This window comes from Halictus rubicundus, unplaced genomic scaffold (genome assembly GCF_050948215.1).
Source record: "Halictus rubicundus isolate RS-2024b unplaced genomic scaffold, iyHalRubi1_principal scaffold0028, whole genome shotgun sequence".
Classification (NCBI taxonomy): Eukaryota; Metazoa; Arthropoda; class Insecta; order Hymenoptera; family Halictidae; genus Halictus; species Halictus rubicundus.
In genome coordinates, this window is record NW_027488569.1 from 1665921 (window position 1) to 1685152 (window position 19232).

The 19232-nt window shown below is 40.4% G+C and overlaps 1 protein-coding gene across 5 annotated transcripts in view; it reads left to right on the forward strand.

Annotated features, from left to right (window-relative positions):
- The window catches only part of LOC143363221 (uncharacterized), a 327991-nt gene that overhangs the window by 38634 nt on the left and 270125 nt on the right, over positions 1-19232 (forward strand). The window lies entirely within an intron of this gene.

Consider the following 19232-nt stretch of genomic DNA (forward strand, 5'->3'; position numbering starts at 1 on the left):
TGATTACATGTTTTTTAAATTTGTACATTATTACAATAATTTTACGTTTATACCTGAAGTAACTTATATAGCCATTTTAAGAATTATTTTTTTTTATTATTTTATTTAAGAAAGGTAGTGAACAATAACAGATTTTTTACTGTTATTGCTACATATGTATATACATATCTATCATCGAAGGCTTGTGGAACGTGAAGTTGATTCTACACATTCCTATCGAACTATTTAGATTATAGAGTATACATTGTGTAACATTGTTTGCCACGACATTCAGGAAAAGTTTATATCTCGTAGGAGACAGGCAGTTGCTATTGGCATTCAGTTGAAACAGTATCATTAAGAGAGGCTCGTTTTGAAAGATTCAAGACATTTTTTTCTATTACTTAAACCTTATATTCTATTTGTTGAATTGCTCGTGGTTATCCCGAAGGATGTTCGAGCTTATGATGTTGATTTACACGCGATGTATCGACTAATGGTAGGAGTTTTCCTCGTGTAATAAAGGAAGACCAAATATGGCAAACTAAGAAAGTGGACTGTATTTACAATGATTGAGCCGGTCGAATACAAACGAATAGTGTACAAGAGAGCAGCTAGAGAACGTCGTTTTCCCTAGCGTGCTTGGAGTCGAATTGATTGGGAGGATCGAGCCAAGAACCCACGTAAGGGTAGATCCTCCCTCTACCTCGGGATTTTCCTCCCTTCCCTGGATGACGAGAGATATCCCGGATTGGCCAAGACGAGGACCAATTGGGGGGTGGACGGTTGGAAAGTGGAAGATGGGACTGAGGAACATCCTGATGGCCCCAAGGCCATCCTGATGAACCAAGGGCCATCAACCACTCACCACGGGTGAAGAGTTGCCAGAGCCTGGGAAAGACCCAGGGCGTCTGGCAATCGTCAAGTGCGAAACTAGAGAAGGGCAGGATGGGACCTCTGGCAGATTTATGGCATGGGCCTAGAAAACTATATACAAGTGCTACGCCCTGGGAACGGACACGAATGGGACATTAGCTAAAACGGTGACAAGGCCACTCCGTACCTAATTTCTAAAAATCCCCAAAGTCACGTTCCAAGAGCGTAAAGCAATACCCATGCCATAACCAGATGTCCCAGGCTGGCCGCTACACTATTCTTTTCGTTTTGTTGCATACACGCATTTGTTGCGTTTAGTACATTTAATTAAGTGTTTTTTAATATATTACCTATATTTATTTTCATCTATACTTGGTAAGTTCAACACAGCTTAAACACTTATACGTATTGCACAGGGTATTTCACCTGTTACGAGCCAGGCCTCCAAGCAACGCGAGAGGCCGGCGAGGGGGTTATTACCCCAGGAATATGGTTTCAATTTGTTAGTTAGGTACGTGGACGCACCCAATGCGAAATCGGGGAGCCGCTAGAATAGTTGACGTCGGGGACGCACCTGATGCGAAACCAGGGAGCCTCTGCGAGGTTGGAGTCAAACGCAGACGCACCCGATGCGAAACCGAGGAGCTACTAGGTGGATGAAACTTCGTGAACGCACGCAATGCGAAATTGGGGAATCACTTGGAGAGACGCGCAGGAGAACCCGGTACGAAACCGGGGAGCTGCTAGGAAGTTGTGTAACAGCGCGGATGAAACCAATGCGAAATCGGGGATCCGCTGGGAGTTGGATGACTCATAGACAAACCTGATGCGAAATCAGGGAGCTGTAGGATGTGGAAGAACCCAATACAAAAGTGGGGAGCCTCTAGGATGGTATAGTTTTTGTGGACGCACTCAATGCGAAACTGGGGAGTTACTAGCTTGGAGAAATCTTTGTTGGATTAAAGTGTGTCGCGGACGAACCTCATGCGAAATCAGGGACCCGCTAGGATAGTTAGATTGTATTACTAATTAATACAATCCGAGCGGTAAGATTGTATCGTGTGGGAACGTTCAATTACTATATTAGCATATTAGGCAATAATTAAAGGTTTATCGATTACGCGAGTTAACAAACAAGACATATATACTCTGCGTTGAAATTTGTTACAAGTGTTGTTGTTTGTGTCACGAGTTAATTTAGTGGGTGTACAATTGGAGAAATTGTTACCTATTGCACGATTTTGACGCACTGGAAATGCGGGGTCAGAGAGCAATTATTGAATGTCAAATAGAATCTATACCGAACGTTAAGGTTACGATTTGATTCGAAAGGGACTTTAACCCGATCTCACTAGAATTGACTCTTATATGTGTAACGCGACGTGACTCTAACGTGACTGCACGATTACTGACCGACTACTGAACCAAAGAGGGTGAAAATGAACGGGTTTATATACCTTGAAAATGAAAGGGGTGCTCCGTTTAGGATTTAATGTCCACGTAGGGTCACACTCACACTCTCTGTCACTTCCAATGAAAACCAGGCCTCAGTTAGATTTTCGTTAAAAGGGGTTAATGAAGTTTATCCGGGCTATTTCCTATCAGAATCTTAATTAACGGATGCCAGAAGGGAGTGTCCTAAAGATTTTCATATAATGAAGTCATACAGTATCTTCCATTAATAAAAGGGGCCTGTTGGGACGCTATTCGTTCTCAGAAAAGAGATTAGAACTTCTAATCGAAATGAAAGTGGAGAAAACTTCTCCATACGTAACACACCTAATTTGACCACCTTAAATATATCGCTTATTTTGTATGATAGAAAAAATGTCAGGGGGAGAAAATATTCTGTTCGAAGGCGCCAATACGGTGATGGGCCGAATTTTTTTCTCAAGGTCATTTTTTCGTGATTTCAAGGTCACGGTAGATACAAAAAGATTTCTCGAATTTACATTTTATGTATGAAACATAAATATAAAATACATACTTAAAAGTAAACAAATAGTTTGAAATATTATATTTAAACGTTTTTTCTTTTCATCGAAAATATTAATGAAAATAAATAAAAAATTATTGTTTAATAAATGCAAAACATATTTAAACCATTAAAAAATGACTATTTTTTAAATATTTTTAGTGAAGAATTCATTGCAGTATCTCTAATAATTCAAAAGTTAGAACAAAATGTCACTAAATTCTTCGATCCGGACCACTGTGTGTAGCTGAATATTACAGAAATGTCCAAGTAGTCATTGACCAACACATTTTGCTTTCGCATTAACTCTTAGACAATATTTTTCAGATATTTATTTCTTACTTTCGGGGTCCCGCGCCAGCAAACTCCGATTTGCGAGGAAATAGATTATTCTCTGTATTAAAGATTACTTGCATAATAATATCAGTATAATATCTGAACGTCTTCGGAATCAGATATTTAAACAGCACGGGAGTTTAATTTAAATAAATGATGAAATAAGGACCGAATGAATGAAATTATTTTCTAATATTAGGACAAAATGGCAAACTCTGATTACGGAGTCTAGCGCGCTGAAGTAAAGTTACAAGCTTTATTAGATCACACAGTTGAACGCATATTACATAAGAAATAGAAAGAATTGCATAAGAAAACAGGGACCAAAAATAACAGTTATTCTAAAGTTTTCTACCATAAAATTCGTTAATAAAAAGTTTGATTCTTTTTGAAATTTAAGATAGTCTACACAAAATATAAAGAAAAAGCGCGGCGGCCAGCAGGCAACGTGTATAACGGGCGAACTTGTTAAAAAGGTATTTTCATTATACATTTCATTTGACATTATATTGTCAAATGTGAGAACTTTAAACATTGCTCGCTCGTTTCTCTCGCTCGAAGAAATAAACTAACCCAAACCAACACCAGATCCACTTATTAGCAAATTCTACAATACAATTTTATATTGTTTAATGTGAGAATCCTAAAGTTTGGTCGCTCGCTTCGCTCGCTCGAAAAACGAACCCAAACCAATACTAATTCCATTTATTAGCGAAGTCTATAATAGAATGTGAACACCGCCAAAAACAAAATCCGAACGATGCATTTGCATCGTCACAGATGCGGGGCCATAAACAAAAACAAAACCTTAAATAAGCAGATGGTAGGTTTGAAAAAATCATTCACTGTATTGACATCGAAGCAAACAGACCAGTGATCTTGCAATTATTGTTGTGCCGCAACGTAATGCGAGACCCACGACAGTGTCTCTAGAATTTGACACCAAGTCCCAACGACTTCGACTACCTAACTAGACGCAATAAATTAGTCTAAGAGTCGAATGCTCTTGAGCCCGAAGCGACGGGACTCGTCCGATTTTTTCTGCGACTTTCCGACGCCATAAGATTAACAGTTTAAGACAGAATCTGAACAATTTCTACAGCTCACCCCCAATTTTCTTCCACTATAGTTTACCACCTCCACCACAAGTTTCACAACCCTTAGAAGTATCTTTCCGTTCTAGTTATTAGTCTTCAGCCAGTTCTCACATGTGAGAAAAGTCGAGTTCACTGATCTTTTCCATCGACGCACGTACATATATAAAGCCCATTTTTTGTGTATATATTATACTTTCTATTTTTTTATTATTATTTTTATTATTGTATGTATAATAGTGTAGTATTGTGTAGTGTATAAGTGGATATTTTTGTGTGTAATTTAAAAAATGGCCAAGTGGAATCGCCGTCGTATAATCATGGAAATCAAGGACGGTGAAGCATCACCTTCTTCCGAAGACTAAAGTACAAAATACCGGAAAGAGATGTCTCTACATCTACATCGTCATGGGCTCGGTACTTTCCGGTGTAAAACGATGAATGTACAGCAAGAAATGACCATTACAATAGGCACATGGTTTGAAAATTCTCACTTACCGTTGTCAAAAATGTACAGTATAGTGTACAGTTTTTGTTATGCTGAGAGTTACAACAAATGCCAAATAGAGGCTCGAAAATTTACAAATGAAGAAACAAAAATTAGCCATAGCACCATCTGTAATTGGTATACTTATTGTCGTACTATGATTGTCGACGATTATTTTTGTCGTGAGGAACTTCGTGGGAGAATTGGCGGGCCCAGAAAAAGTGTACAAATTGATGAAAGCAAATTTGGTAAGAGAAAGTATAACCGCGGAAGACAAATTAACGGACATTGGGTTCTAGGAATGATTGAAAATGATTTCGAAGATTTTCGAGCGGTTGTGTGTCCACATAATTTGAGGAACACAGAAACGCTGTTATCAATTATAAAAGTCCATGTAATTGAAGGCACAGAAATACATACAGATGCATGGAAAGCATACAATGCAATTTCTAATAATGGGTACATACATACAAAAAACAATTTCGAAAAATTTCTTCAGATCGAGAAATGTGCCAAGTGAAATGTTTATAGAACACTTGATCGAGTATCAGTGGCGTTGCGAGTGTAAAAAAACTGAACATTGATCCATTCGAGGACTTAATTAAGTCCATACAATTAGCTTTCCCATTTAACTAATGGATTTTCCGTAAGTTTTGAATTGGTATTGATCTCAGTTAGTTTTTTTTCCAGCGATCAACTCTTACGATTCTCACATTCATCAATATTAAAGATCTCAGAAATCCCGACCTCGAAGAATATTGAGAATATTTGGACTTTGTCTTTATTTTCAATTTCAATTTTAAATATTATTGCTGAAAATAATGGTTCGCATTCAATAGATTTATGAGTATAAATAGTTTCCTTATGATATGATACACTGTACGTTCATCAAGAAACCTCAGTAGGCACATGCTGTGAACAAAAGTGGATATACGCAGTTTCGGAATAGGAAGGACTTCATGAACCCGATTCATGTTTGTGTCATACAATCATTTTTCTATTCGTAAAATATTCGTAAAAGTGAAATTGAAAATATTTTCTAAAACAATAAAGTATGGCGACAAATTCTAATAGATTAAGTAAAGAAGAAAATAAAATTGTAGATGAGAATACTATTGAAAAGATTCCACTGATTTTAGATGGGAAATTTTTCTTTATTATACAGCAGAATTCAAGTGGCAGTAGCATTACTGCAAAATGTAAAACATGTCCCCGTACAATTAAAGGCAGTTTAAATGCAACTTCGAATGTCTTGCTACATCTGCGTAATACTGACAAAGATTTATTAATAGAATACCAGCAATATTGTGGGATCCTTGACTCGTGGGTCCTACGAATTGTAGATCGGAGTGCATGTCTATGTTATCGGTATGAATGAAGGCGTGAAGAGTCGTGCGAGAGGTCGAGAAGCGAGTTTAGAGAGAGAGCTAGTTTTAGAGGGAGAAAGCGATCGAGCGAGTTCATGTTGTTTAATTTTTGTTTTTCATAACCATATATTTGATTTTCGTCTTTGATCCCTATGCACCAAAGATCCCTACAATATCAATGTAATTGCAGAAGCGAAGCGAAGCGAAGAAACGAAAAAACGAAGGCGGTCCGATCAAGAAACAGCAGATAACTTAGTACTTAAATATAAATGTGCACGTGGAAAACCTTTTGTAACAGTAAAGGAACCAGACTTTAAAAAATTAGTAGCCGGACTTAGAAAATTAAAGTCAGAAGTGAAGTGTTCATGTTGAAAAAGTCTGGTTAAAAAAATACATGTGGAATATAATCATATGATACAAAATATAAAAGAAAACTTGAAAAATGTGCTGTATGTTTCTACAACTGTTGATATATGGTCCAGTTTTCGCAGAAGCTTTCTTGGGATGACTGTCCGCTGGAGAGATTCAAATTTTAAAAGACAGTCTAGTCTAGTCTATATTCGAATTGCGACAGTAATTACAAATGTACATAAGCAGTTTAATTTAAGTTGTGATAAAATTGTATATACTATTACAGATAGTGGAAGCAATTTCCTTAAAACTTTCAAAAACTTCAACTATAATATAAAAATATTTGAAAGAGAAGAAGTAGAATCAGATAATACTGAAGAAGATAGTACAGTTTTCAAATGTAAGCAATATTTTAAACGCAGTGAGTTCTGAAGATAGACATTACAGTTTACCTAAACACCATAAGTGTTGCAGTCACGCATTAAGTTTAATAACCGCTAAAGACTCGAATAAAGTTACTGAAAATGCCAATTATAGAAAGGTGTTTCAGTCTGCTATGTCAAAATGTTCAGCTTTGTGGAGTAAAACAAATAGAACGGGATCAAAAGCAAGCGAAATGTATCGTCGAATTGTTGGGCATTCGCCAAAAACACCTTGTCCAACGCGATGGAATTTTGTTTATGAAAGTGTAAAAGAATTACTAAATGTAGAATTAAAATTACCAGAGGTAACTGAAATTCTAAATATATCATCATTTACATTCACAGACTTAGAATTTTTAAAAGAATATAAACGTTGCAAGCGACCCATTGCCTACGCTTTGGACAAACTACAAGGTGATAATGTCTTTTTCGGTGATATATTTCCTTGGCTTTTAGAAATAGAGAATAACTTAAAACATATTGAAGATGTCGAAGATGGTACACGTACCTCAAAATATTGCGAACCTGTTGGAAAGTAATTGGCAGGAACATTTCGTACTTTCAATATATAACATTTATTGAAGATTACACACTATGAAATATATGTATTAATAAAGAGAAAAATTCTAACGCGTCACATTTCTTTTTCTGAGCAATCGCGATCTTCGCTTACAACCGTTATACTTTTGCGCACGCGCTCTACTTCCTTTCCAAACCGCGAGAGTACGTGAAAACCTACGTATGCGATCAGGAATACCAACAGAACCTTTGAAACTTCATTTACTATCGAATTTAAAGTCTCGATTTCGTGATTTATTCGATTTTTCTGAACACGCAAGTGACTTGTTGCGTCGCCGTGTGGTGGGATGGGGACTTTTGGTGTGGGTTCGGGTGCCCGTGGAGCGCTGAAGCGCTCTGCTCGTGGAGGTTCACAAATAACTTCGTACACAGAGTAAAATGGCGAAAATAATTGTTAGAGATTTATTTAGAAAGTCTTGGAGATGTAACTCCTTCGGTTCTATAATGAGTTCTGTCGTCCTGGAGCTTCGAATCCCTTTTTTAGCTTCTTCCTTCTCGCTTCCTTAGCCAATAGGAAAATTGGGATCTTCTGGCTAGGCGTTGATTCGTCGGATCACTCGTCTTCCGGTTGCTGCTTGATGGTGATTGGCAGTGGATGGATCTTAATAGCGCACGCACGGGAGTGGGGTACGCATGAGGGTGAAGCCCCGCCAAAACAAGGGACGTGGGGCCATGTGGGACCGAACGAGCGAGAGGTCCGAGGGAGTTCCAAGAGGTCCTTGACTCGGAATTTATGACCTCTTGTCCTTAACTGATTCCGGACTTCGACTATCCCTAATTTATGTAGAATTGGAGAAGCTACTCTAAGAGGCTGCGTGACTTTCTCTAAATTCCTCAATTAGTCTCGCCGACTCGAATTTCGTCAAGGATCTCTACGGAACTCTCCCGGTCTTTCTTTACCTACTCTAAACTATCGCGCCCAAATAAAATACGTATGTATGAAATACGCGATTACATCTTATATTTAAATTTCCCTCTCCGCGCCATTAATCGATGCTATATATATATCTAGCTATGTTCGCGTGGTCAACTGGCCACGCTACAGACTATACAGAGTGAATCACGAATCGTGATCATTTGAGATTACTCTGTTATTAGCAGTCCGATCGAAAATGTTTTTATCAGGTTTTGTACGATTTCAAGAAAGCTTTAACGTAATTATAAAAAATGATTTGTCAACTTTTTTTTACGTTTTTTCAAGGTCACCCAGAATTTTTTGCAAATAAACATAATTTTTTACGCCTATCTGTTAGAGGATTTCAAGACGAATTCGGTAAATATCGGAACATAACTGTTTTTTTCATCTGGGTCGAGAAAAAATTAAAAACTTTGTATTACAAGGAGTATCATATGCTACGCCGTTGTACGCGTTCCAATGTTGTTGACAAATCGAAATTTACCAACCTTAATTGTAGCGACGTTCAAAATGGTGTCCACGAGTTGCAATGCACAGGCGCATAACCCATAAAAACTACAGTAAATTATTGTTGTATGTCAGCACCACCGTTCTTTTTACTGACACTCATACGAAATCGGTGGTTCTCGCCGAGCGTCCCATTTGAAATACACAGGGCACGCTGGAAACCTAAGAGTCATCCCGCGTGAAAGTCATGACGTTCAAACGGTAAGAATATCCGTCTCCGATATAATGTTGGACAGAGAAGCGGACAGCGAAACTCGAGAACCGTTGTCGCCGAGGAGCGTGCCACACATTGTCGGCTATATCGCTGTGAGACCAGAAGACCACTACCAATCCAATTACAAAACTTCTTTATTTTTCGTTATTTTTTATGAAACTTTTACCAACATATTCGTGGCATTTTTCTGATTAAAATGAAATCCAATATCATATAATTCCGATGATATTTACTTGTGTAACAAGCGATAAAAGTTTCGAACACAGAGAAGGACAGCGTATGGGAAGGAAAGAGCCGCGAAGAGTCGCGGCCGCCGGCACCGATCAAAGCCCGCGTTAGCGCAGGTCTTTAAATGAAAAATTGAACTTCTTTATTGTTAATTATTTTTTATGAGACTTTCACCAATATATTTGTGGCATTATTCTGATTAAAGTGATATCAAATGCGATATAATTCGGATCACATTTACACTAATTTTCCGTTAATGTAATTGTAATGGGAAGTAACTTTCATCGTTCATTACACACGCAAATATCATCGGAATTATATCATATTTGGTTTCATTTTAATCAGAAAAATGCCACGAATATGTTGGTAAACGTTTCATAAAAAAAAAATAACGAAAAATAAGAAGTTTTGTAATTGGATTAGTAGTGGTCTTCTGGTCTCACACCGATATAGCCGACAATGTTGTGGCCGCGACGGCTCTCGAATTTCGGCCCCTCACCGCGGTGGTGTGAGGTGTTCCACTGACTTGGAAACATGAGGTTGGCACTGACATACAACTATAATTTACTGTAATCTAATGGGGTAAGATCGGGCCAACGAGATGGCCAATTAACTACACCACCAAGGCCGATCCAACGCCCAGGAAACTTTCTGTCAAATACTTGACGGGCTACCATAGCATAATGTGCGGGGTGACGATCACGTTGATACTTGATGTTATCTTGATGTTATCGGCACTTCATCAAAAAGAAATTGAAGCTCATTTTCAAGAAATGCAATGTGACTAAGATTTGCAAACGTCGTATCGTCGGTAAAGAGTGGTTTATCGAAAATTGAAGCTTCAGTCTGGAGTTGTTGTAATGCCCACTGACAAAACACTATACGATTATACAAATCATTTCCATGAAGTGCTTGATGTAATGATACATGATAAAGATGAAAACGGTGACTATGGAGAATACGCAAGACACTTGACGATTTTGGATAACTTTTCTTTCGCGGAAGTAAACTACCAGTCTCCCGAAGTGTTCTCAATATCCGCTCAAAAACGCATCGCGAATAGTGACGTTTATCGGGATATTGTTCAGCGTATAACTGTTGAGCTAACACTGAATTACGCCCGCACTCCCCGTAGATCAAAATCATCTCTAACTTTTCGTCGATACTGTAACCCATCATTAGAACCTGTACGCTCACGAATATTGCAATGACTACTAACGACATACTTGTTCAGATATCATTTAGATGTGTTCCAATGTACAGAACGAAATGTTCAGAAACAGTAGGGAAGAGGTCAGAACAAATTTCGATTTCAACAACATTGGAATGCATACAACGGCGTAGCATATGATACACCTTGTAATACAAAGTTTTTAATTTTTTCTTGAAAAAACATAAAAAAAGAGTTGACAAATAATTTTTTATAATCACGTTAAAGCTCTCTTGAAACAATGCAAAAGCTGATAAAAACGTTTTCGATTGGATTGCTAATAACGCAGTAATCTCTGCTGATCACGATTCGTGATTCACCCTGTATAATTGCCACTGTTAGCCAACCAAAATGTAAATTACGATGGATTCCGAAAAACTTAAATGAAGAAAAACGTACTTTTATCAAAAAAACCGTATTAAATGCTTTGAAACAAATAGCAAATCCAGATTCAGAGTAACGACCTCAATTACTTTCACAAAACAAAGAAGTAGATGAGTTTTTTTATCAGTCATCTGATATCAGTCATACAAACATTGCAGAATTAGTATTATTTCTATATTTGAGCGATAGCGATACACGAATTGAAAGTATTGCAAAGTACAAAATACATGAGAACATTATTTTTAAATACAACACAGCTATTCCGTCCTCTGTCCCAGTTGAGAGACTTTTTAGCTTTGCTGGACTAATTCTGTGTCCTCGATGGAGTACCCTTGTGACGTGTTTCCGTCGGGGTGGAGGTAATGCCGACTCAGCCGGCTGCCAGGGGTCGGTAGTGCCTCAAGGAGGAAAGAACTGTAGTCGGTTTTCTGGGTGAATACTGGTCTTTATTCTCCGTATATTTCTAATTAGAACGGTCGCCCACAGGTGGCGTGATCGTGGCGGTATCGCGACGGTATCGCGACGGTATCGCGATCGGATATCGCGGCGGTTTGGTAACGCGGCGGTCCGGTATCGCGGCGGTATCGCCTCGGAATCGGGGGCAGGCGGTGTCGGTGAGCAGGAAGGGGTCCCGTAGGCTTGCGCCCCTCGGGGGATTCCCGCCCGTTTGCACGGTGCGGGCTCGGATGCGGGGATGGTGGTGTTGGCGGGAACGGTGTACGGTCGGTCGGATTCACGGTCGAGGCCTTATGTGGCGGTGGCTTGCTCTTTAGCGACGGAATCGTTTCGGAGCGGCGGATGCCTCGCCTCGACTGCCCCGTTTCGCTGTTCTGGTGGCCTATTTTATATTCCTCCCACCGCCCACTTTCACTCGCGAGCAGCCGCTTCGTCGCGATGGCCACCTCGCGGCCGCGACGGGAGGCTGCGCTCGGCCGCGGTCTTGCGGCGCGCTCGCTGGTGAGCGGGAGTGGAGCGGTGGTAGGCGCGGTGTTAGGCGGGGAAGTCGCGGGCCTTAGGTATACCCGTTACACCCTAACAGATACAAATTTGGAACGCTGCTCCTTGTTGTATGCGAATAGCAGTAGTCAAACAAAAATAAAACGAAAATGTGGCAAATATTAACTTTAATCAATAAAATATTTTCCATCTTTGTTGAGGGGTTATGCGGAAGTAATTATACAGGAAGACGGTGGAAGAAATATATTTAATCGGAAGAAGCCGTTGTCGGAGGTGTCTACAAGACGGGCGCACAGTTAGAACTAAATGCCCAAACGCGAGGGCGGCGATGCGTACCTTCATACCTGAAGGGAGGACGACCTTCAATAAAATGAACCAGCTATTTCGCAATAACCTTAGGATGTGGGGTTTTCCACAGGGTACGGTAAAAGGCCTAACGTTTTACTTTAACAATCTTGTTCTATGATCTTTTGCCATCTTTCTGGTAGCTTCATAATTCCGCGTTCATAAAACTTCTGATCCTTTTCGGTGAAAAACTGATCCAAGTGCGATTTCAGACCATCATCATTAGTGAAAGTTTTACTATTCAAAGAGTTTTGTAAACTTCGGAATAAATGATAATCTGATGGTGCAATGTCAGGGCTATATGGTGGTTGTGACATCACTTCCCAACCAAGCTCCAATAACTTTTCATGTGTTACCAAAGATGTGTGTGGCCTAGCGTTATCATGGTGGAACACGATTCCTTTGCGATTTGCCAATTTTGGCCGTTTTTCTTTGATTGCTATGTCCAGTTTTGTTAGTTGTCGACAATAAACATCTGAATTAATGGTTTGGTTCCTTGGGAGAAGCTCAAAATACCTTTGTAATCCCACCAAACTGACAACATGATCTTCTTTTGGTGCAATTCAGCTTTCGGCGTGGTTTGGGCTGATTCATCACGCTTGAACCATGATCGTTTTCGAGGTGTGTTATTGTAAACAAGCCATTTCTCATGACCAGTTGAGGCGTCCGAAATGTCGTCAGTCCGCCTGCCGGACTTCGCGGGGTCGTAACTCCCGTTTCGCGTGCTCGCGAACGATATTCGGGGCCGTGAAGAAGTTACAGGGTAACCACGTCTATTTAAAGGGAACTCGACGTTTTGGAATAACAATTCAGTATATTTAAAAACTTAACAATCACAAGTCAGTTGACAAGGTATAATGTGTACAACGAGTTTCTTTGAGCGATAGTTGTCTTCTCGACGCGATCGATTTGTGTTCTTGATTCGAACGATACGTGTTGTCTGTGTTAGCGATTTGTGTGTTCTCGGTTCGAGGTATTTTAGCGTTCTGCTGTTCGGTGTCGCGTCGTCTATAATGTTGACTCTGACTCTTCTTCTATTATCTCTTGTAAAACTAACAATTTTAATCAAAATTACGTGTAATTTGCTTCAAAAGTAACCTAAAAGATGCAGTTATGAAATGCCAGAAAGAAAACAAATGCAACGTTAACAGAAGGCAATCAAACAAAACATAAAGCCATCTATTAGTGAAACCCGAAATTACTTTCTTTCCAACCTAATAGTTTCTTATATTAAGTACCATTTCTTCTTTAAATTATTGCTAAGATAAGAAATATTAAATTACCTATAAGTAATGCGATTTCTGAAAGTATTAGGTATAACGATGCAGAAAATAATATTCTATTTTGTGTTTCAGATTATTAAAATAGAAATATTTTACTTTGTGTTTCAGACTGTTAAAATAGAAATATTTTATTTTGTGGTTCAGATTGTTAAAATACAAATATTTTTTTATTTTTGAAATCATATAACCTACCTAAAATAGTATTTTAATTAAGTCGCATAGAATTTGAAATATTTATCTCGCCAAATATTAGCCACGTCTGCTACATACACGTCGCGACGCCCCGTCACGGACGCGTAGGTATACGCAGGATTCATGTAGTAGTAGCAGTAGTTTTTTGCGAATATCTCAAAAACTATTCATTTGCGCCAAAAATTACACGTACATTTCGTGTTCAGCATGCCAAAACGAAGAGAATGGCGTATTTCACGTGTCGAAAGGAAGAGTGGGGAGGGATTCCCAAGTTCAGCCAATCCATGTTTGTCACATTAAATTTTGATTGTAGCATTCTACCATTTGAAAGTTGTACTACTTAATAATAACTATTACAAATTTCCTTCATCAATAACTGTTATGAGCGACCGAAATAAACTTGTCCCATCAATAACTGCAATTAGCGATCGAAGTAAATTTGATAAGAGATCGAAATGAATTTCTCTTAATGATAACATTTACCAACAAGGGAAAATATTTTCGGTTACTTATAATCCTTATTTGTAAACAGAACGATTTTAGTCGATGAAATAATTGTTATTCCGTGACTTTTTTTCTTTTTGGTTATAATAGTTATGGTCCCTGTAAGAAAATGTTGGCAATATGCGGCTGTTGATTTATTAGCGCCACCAGAACCAAGTAGCCCATAAGACAGTGAAAGTACATACACGCAGAGGATAACGATAACGAAGAATCACTGTTATTAAATGATTCAAAACTTAACGTTTCTACATTTGCAATTTAATAGGAATAACTACAAAACACATATGTAATTTTTATTTATAAATGCGTTAAAACTCGAACGTGAATTATTACTAAAATTTGAATCAGCTATCTTGTGAAATATTTAAGTTTAGATTCGTAATCAGCGATCCTGAAAACCTTAGAATACCAATTTTTTAACGTACGCGTTGTAATCGTTTAGTTTCTGTTTTCTTGATTTACGCGTGTTCCGCTTCGCGATCGTACCGACTTGACCGAACGACTTTTTCCACACGAATGAGGATCGTCGCAACACACATGCACGCTGCCGATCTCTCAGGAGGCGCGCATAGGTGGCGACACGTGCAAGGCTACGATCACTCAGCCAATCCTGAAGAGAGCGTCAGCGGTCACTTCGCAGTGGGCTCGGACGTTCTCCGGTGTTGGTGGGGCGATTTTGACCGCACTTAATCCTATTGTTCCACTCGTCGCGACTCTAACGGACGACTGGGGATCCTCGTAACATACATACGTGCACACGGCCGATAGCTCAGGAAGCGTGCACGTATGGCGCCACGTACGAAGCTTCGATCACACGGCCAACCTTGAGGATTGCATCCGTCGTCACTATGCAGTGGATTCGGATGCTTTCCAGTATTGGTGGAGTGACTTAGGCTGTACAGTACCCGTCGCGGTCCCGGCGAGCGATCGTAGGTGGTCGCAGCACACATGCACTCTGCTGAATCCTCAGGAGACGTGCATGTATGGCGACACGTACAAAGCCTCAGTCAACCAACAAAGCCTGAGGATCGCACCCGTCGTCACTTGGCAGCGGGTTCGGGTGATTTCCGGTGTCGGTGGACTCACCTTGACTGCACTAAACCCAATCGTTGTGAAATACGATACCGCGAGTCGATTTGTCTCCGCACTCGGACGGTATCTGTTCCGGTGTCGATTTTGCTGCCTTCGTCTCGTATATGCCTCGCTTCGGACTACTACGTGGTCACGGCCGTATCTCGCAGTCTGCAAGATTAACAGCTGTGGTACCGTGCGGTTTGCACGAGTAACTCCTCAGTTTGAGGCGTGTACGAGGCGAGGGCAACCTAGTTTGTTCAGGATTCAAGCTGTGGAATTCGGTGCCTATTGTCTAACTGACGACCGCTATTTCATACGGTTTTTGTCGCGTATGTCAACACGCGGCAAGAGCGCGTGTCGCCGTTGCTCGACACCGCGTAGCAACCGTTTCAATGCTCATTGGCCGAATTTCACAGCTTGAATCCTTCAAATTGAGACAAACAAGGATCGTCGGATGTGCGAGCTCCAATCACGGTGCTCCACATTCGACGGTCTTTGTTATTTAAGGCACCTGCGTATGCCTTCTCGCTCTCTTAACGTTCTGAACGCTCATTCAATAACAAGGTATCGCTCTACACGTTTGCTCGTCTGTCCGCTCTCGTCTCGATAAGTAGAGATTCTCATCTCTCGCGCTCTGAGACTCTCGCGATTTCGCATTATTCGGTAGCAATATTCTCGCGATCTCCCGCGCCGCGTTACGTGCACTCTGCTTCGCGTCAAGATTTCCGGCGTCCGAGTAGAAGATTTCCGTCTCGCGGCGGCACGCGTTTCGTGCCGCTCAAGACTTCCTCTTCGCGATCCGACGGCAGAAGTTTGCACGCGCAAGATCTCCGTCCGTTCGCCGGCTCGCGACTCTCGTTCGCGCGTTCTCTCTCGCGCTCGCGAGTGCCTCGCACCTCGTGCGTCGTACGACCAGAACCCACCGAATAAAGTGCAATTTTTTTTCGAAAAGGGAAGGGTTTGATTCTCCCGTCTCTCCTTGCCTCCTCGCGCGCTCATTTCTGAGTGGTCCCGGCCCCCCGGCGACTCCGACCTTCGGTCGACGCCAAACATAGTTAGTTTGACTATTTCGCCGCGTACCTGTTGTCGCCGGACACCTTAGAGATCCGCTTGCGAGTGAGTCGCGCATCGACCTCCTTCGATCCGTATTGCGTGGGGATCGATGCGCGCGCATCCCAGTCAATGGGAAATTCTGCGGTCCTTCAATAAGACAAGGATGGCAGGACCGCCAGAAACGTTGTGGTGGGCCGCGGTACCGCGTTGATCATGCGGCACGCCGCCTGATTGATATGTAATCGATACAGTTACAGCGTTCGCCATATTGGATCCGCTATTTTGTTTTCTTTTTTTTTAATTTCGATTTGAGATCTGTTATCAGCGATCTCGAAAACCTTAGAATACCAATTTTCGCTAAATTGTTTGGTCAGTTCTCGTTCATATCTGGCGACCAGACCCACGCGGACCAAACTGTTACTCTTTTGTGTTTCCCAGGTCTCGGTTAGGCCTGTTTAAGGTCTACTCAGGCCCTGCCGAACCTTTCCGCTTTCTCCGGTTTTTATGACACCCTTCCGCGATTGCCCTTTTCCGCACGTCCTTATTGTTCTCTCCTTACTTTCTTCTCCTTACTTTCCTCTCTTACTAGATTTCTCCTACTCTCCCATCTTGAGAGAACCACGAGGAGAGTCACGAGTTGTCGACGAGACAACAAGTCCCATGCACACTGGGTACGGTAAAATATACTTGTGTTGAGGAAACGTACTACGGAGTCAATCCAATCATTTCACCAAGTTTCCCGCATAAGTTTAGGAGTTATGGCCAAGTTTTGGGGAATTGGGAACACTTGTGGGACGGCCCGACTACGCTTGCATTCTTCTGCACTTTTTACGAGTTTTTGTAGATATGGTCGGGCCGGTTGTCAGGCCAGCCTTCCACGCCCCTTCGCCACACTAACTCCAACCAACTTGAACTATATCTTGTTTTTGAATAAACTATAATAGAATCTCGTCTATTGTTTTGAAGATGGAGTTGCCGCTTCATCCACAAATTCGCAAAGTTTCTTGCGATTATCTCGGAAACTAAGACCGAGCGACGGGTACATGTATTGGGAAAAGCTGTTCGAAATGACGTCCTTGACAAAATATGTCAAGGTCAAAGTCATTGGAGCTGGGTTCACTAAACGTAATATTTTGCCAATATATATTATAATCAATAACATATTAACCTTGAACGATTTTTCATAATTAGTGAAATATCACTGTTATTCGGAACCAGATTGAACAAATTATACAGCATGTGGAAAAATAAGTTGTAAATCAATAGTATAAATATACTAGTATGAGATTATGTCATAATAATATATAAAAATCTCTGGGTATTGTTAGTTAAATGTAATACACGTATCTAGATAGCGAAAATATCACATCCCTTGCCATTAGATTATCTTCATGATTACTGTTAGGTGGATGAAACTTCGTGAACGCACCCAATGCGAAATTGGGGAGTCACTGGGAGAGACGCGCAGGAGAACCCGGTGCGAAACCGGGGAACTGCTAGGAGGTTGTGTAACAGCGCGGATGAACCCAATGCGAAATCGGGGATCCGCTAGGGAGTTGGATGACTCAAAGACGAACCTGATGCGAAATCAGGGAGCTGTAGGATGCGGAAGAACCCAATACAAAAGTGGGGAGCCGCTAGAATGGTATAGATTTCGTGGACGCACCCAATGCGAAACTGGGGAGCCACTATGTTGGAGAAATCTTTGTTGGATTAAGGTTTGTGGCGGACGAACCTAATGCGAAATCTGGGACCCGCTAGGATAGTTAGTAGGCCTCGTAACTTATATACATATAATGTAATTGATACAATCCGAGCGGTAAGATTGTATTGTGTGGGAACGTTCAATTACTAGATTAGGATATTGGGCAATAATTAAGGGTGTATAGATTACGCGATTCACTAAACAAGACAAATATATTCTGAATTGAAAGTGTTACAAGTGTGGGTGTCGCGAATGAATTTATAGCAAGTATACAATTAAAGAATTTGTTACCAATGATGCACGGTTTTGACGCACTGGCAATGCGGGATCAGAAAGCAATTATGAAAATGCCAAATAGAATCTATACCGAACTAACGGAATCTATAATGTTAAGATTTGACTCTTATGTGTGTAATGCGATTTGACTCTACACGTGACTGCACGATTAATGACCGACTACTGACCGAAGAGGATGAAAATGAACGGGTTTATATACCTTGAAAATGAAAGGGGTGCTCTGTTTAAGATTTAACATCACGTAGGGTCACACTCACATTTTTTGTCACTTCTAATGAAAACCAGGCTTCAGTTAGATTTTCGTTAAAAGAGGTTAATAAGAGGTTATCCAGGATATTTCCTATCTGAATCTTAATTAGCGGATGCCGGAAGGGAATGTTCTGGAGATTTTCATATAAAAAAGTCATACGGTAATAAAAGGGGGCCTGTTGGGACGCTTTTCGTTCTCAGGAAAGAGATTAGAAAATTCTAGCGTGGGAGAAAACTACTCCATACGTAACATTACAAGAAATAGGTCTTCTTTATCTGTAATAATTTCAATTAAGAGGGAAGAAAATTTTTATTGATTGTATATCTACGTTACTTTAATGGTTAAATATTGGTTACGAAAGAATAGAATTCTATTTCATTGTAAAAAAAGAAAGCCGTAACATCCATATTTAGTAAATTTTGTTTGTAGTGTTCTGACTTGCTTCCAAAGTAATACTCTCTTTGTTAGAACGTGCACTTCAGAGAATATGCTCACCTCAAATTGTCCAGACATTTTCAATGGGATTAAGATCTAGGAATTGTGGTGGGCACTTGAATTTTTTAATTGTTTTTCCCTTTAAAAACATTGGATACCACCTTTGAAGTATGCTTGGGGTTGATATTTTACTCACATCTGTGCAATTAGAG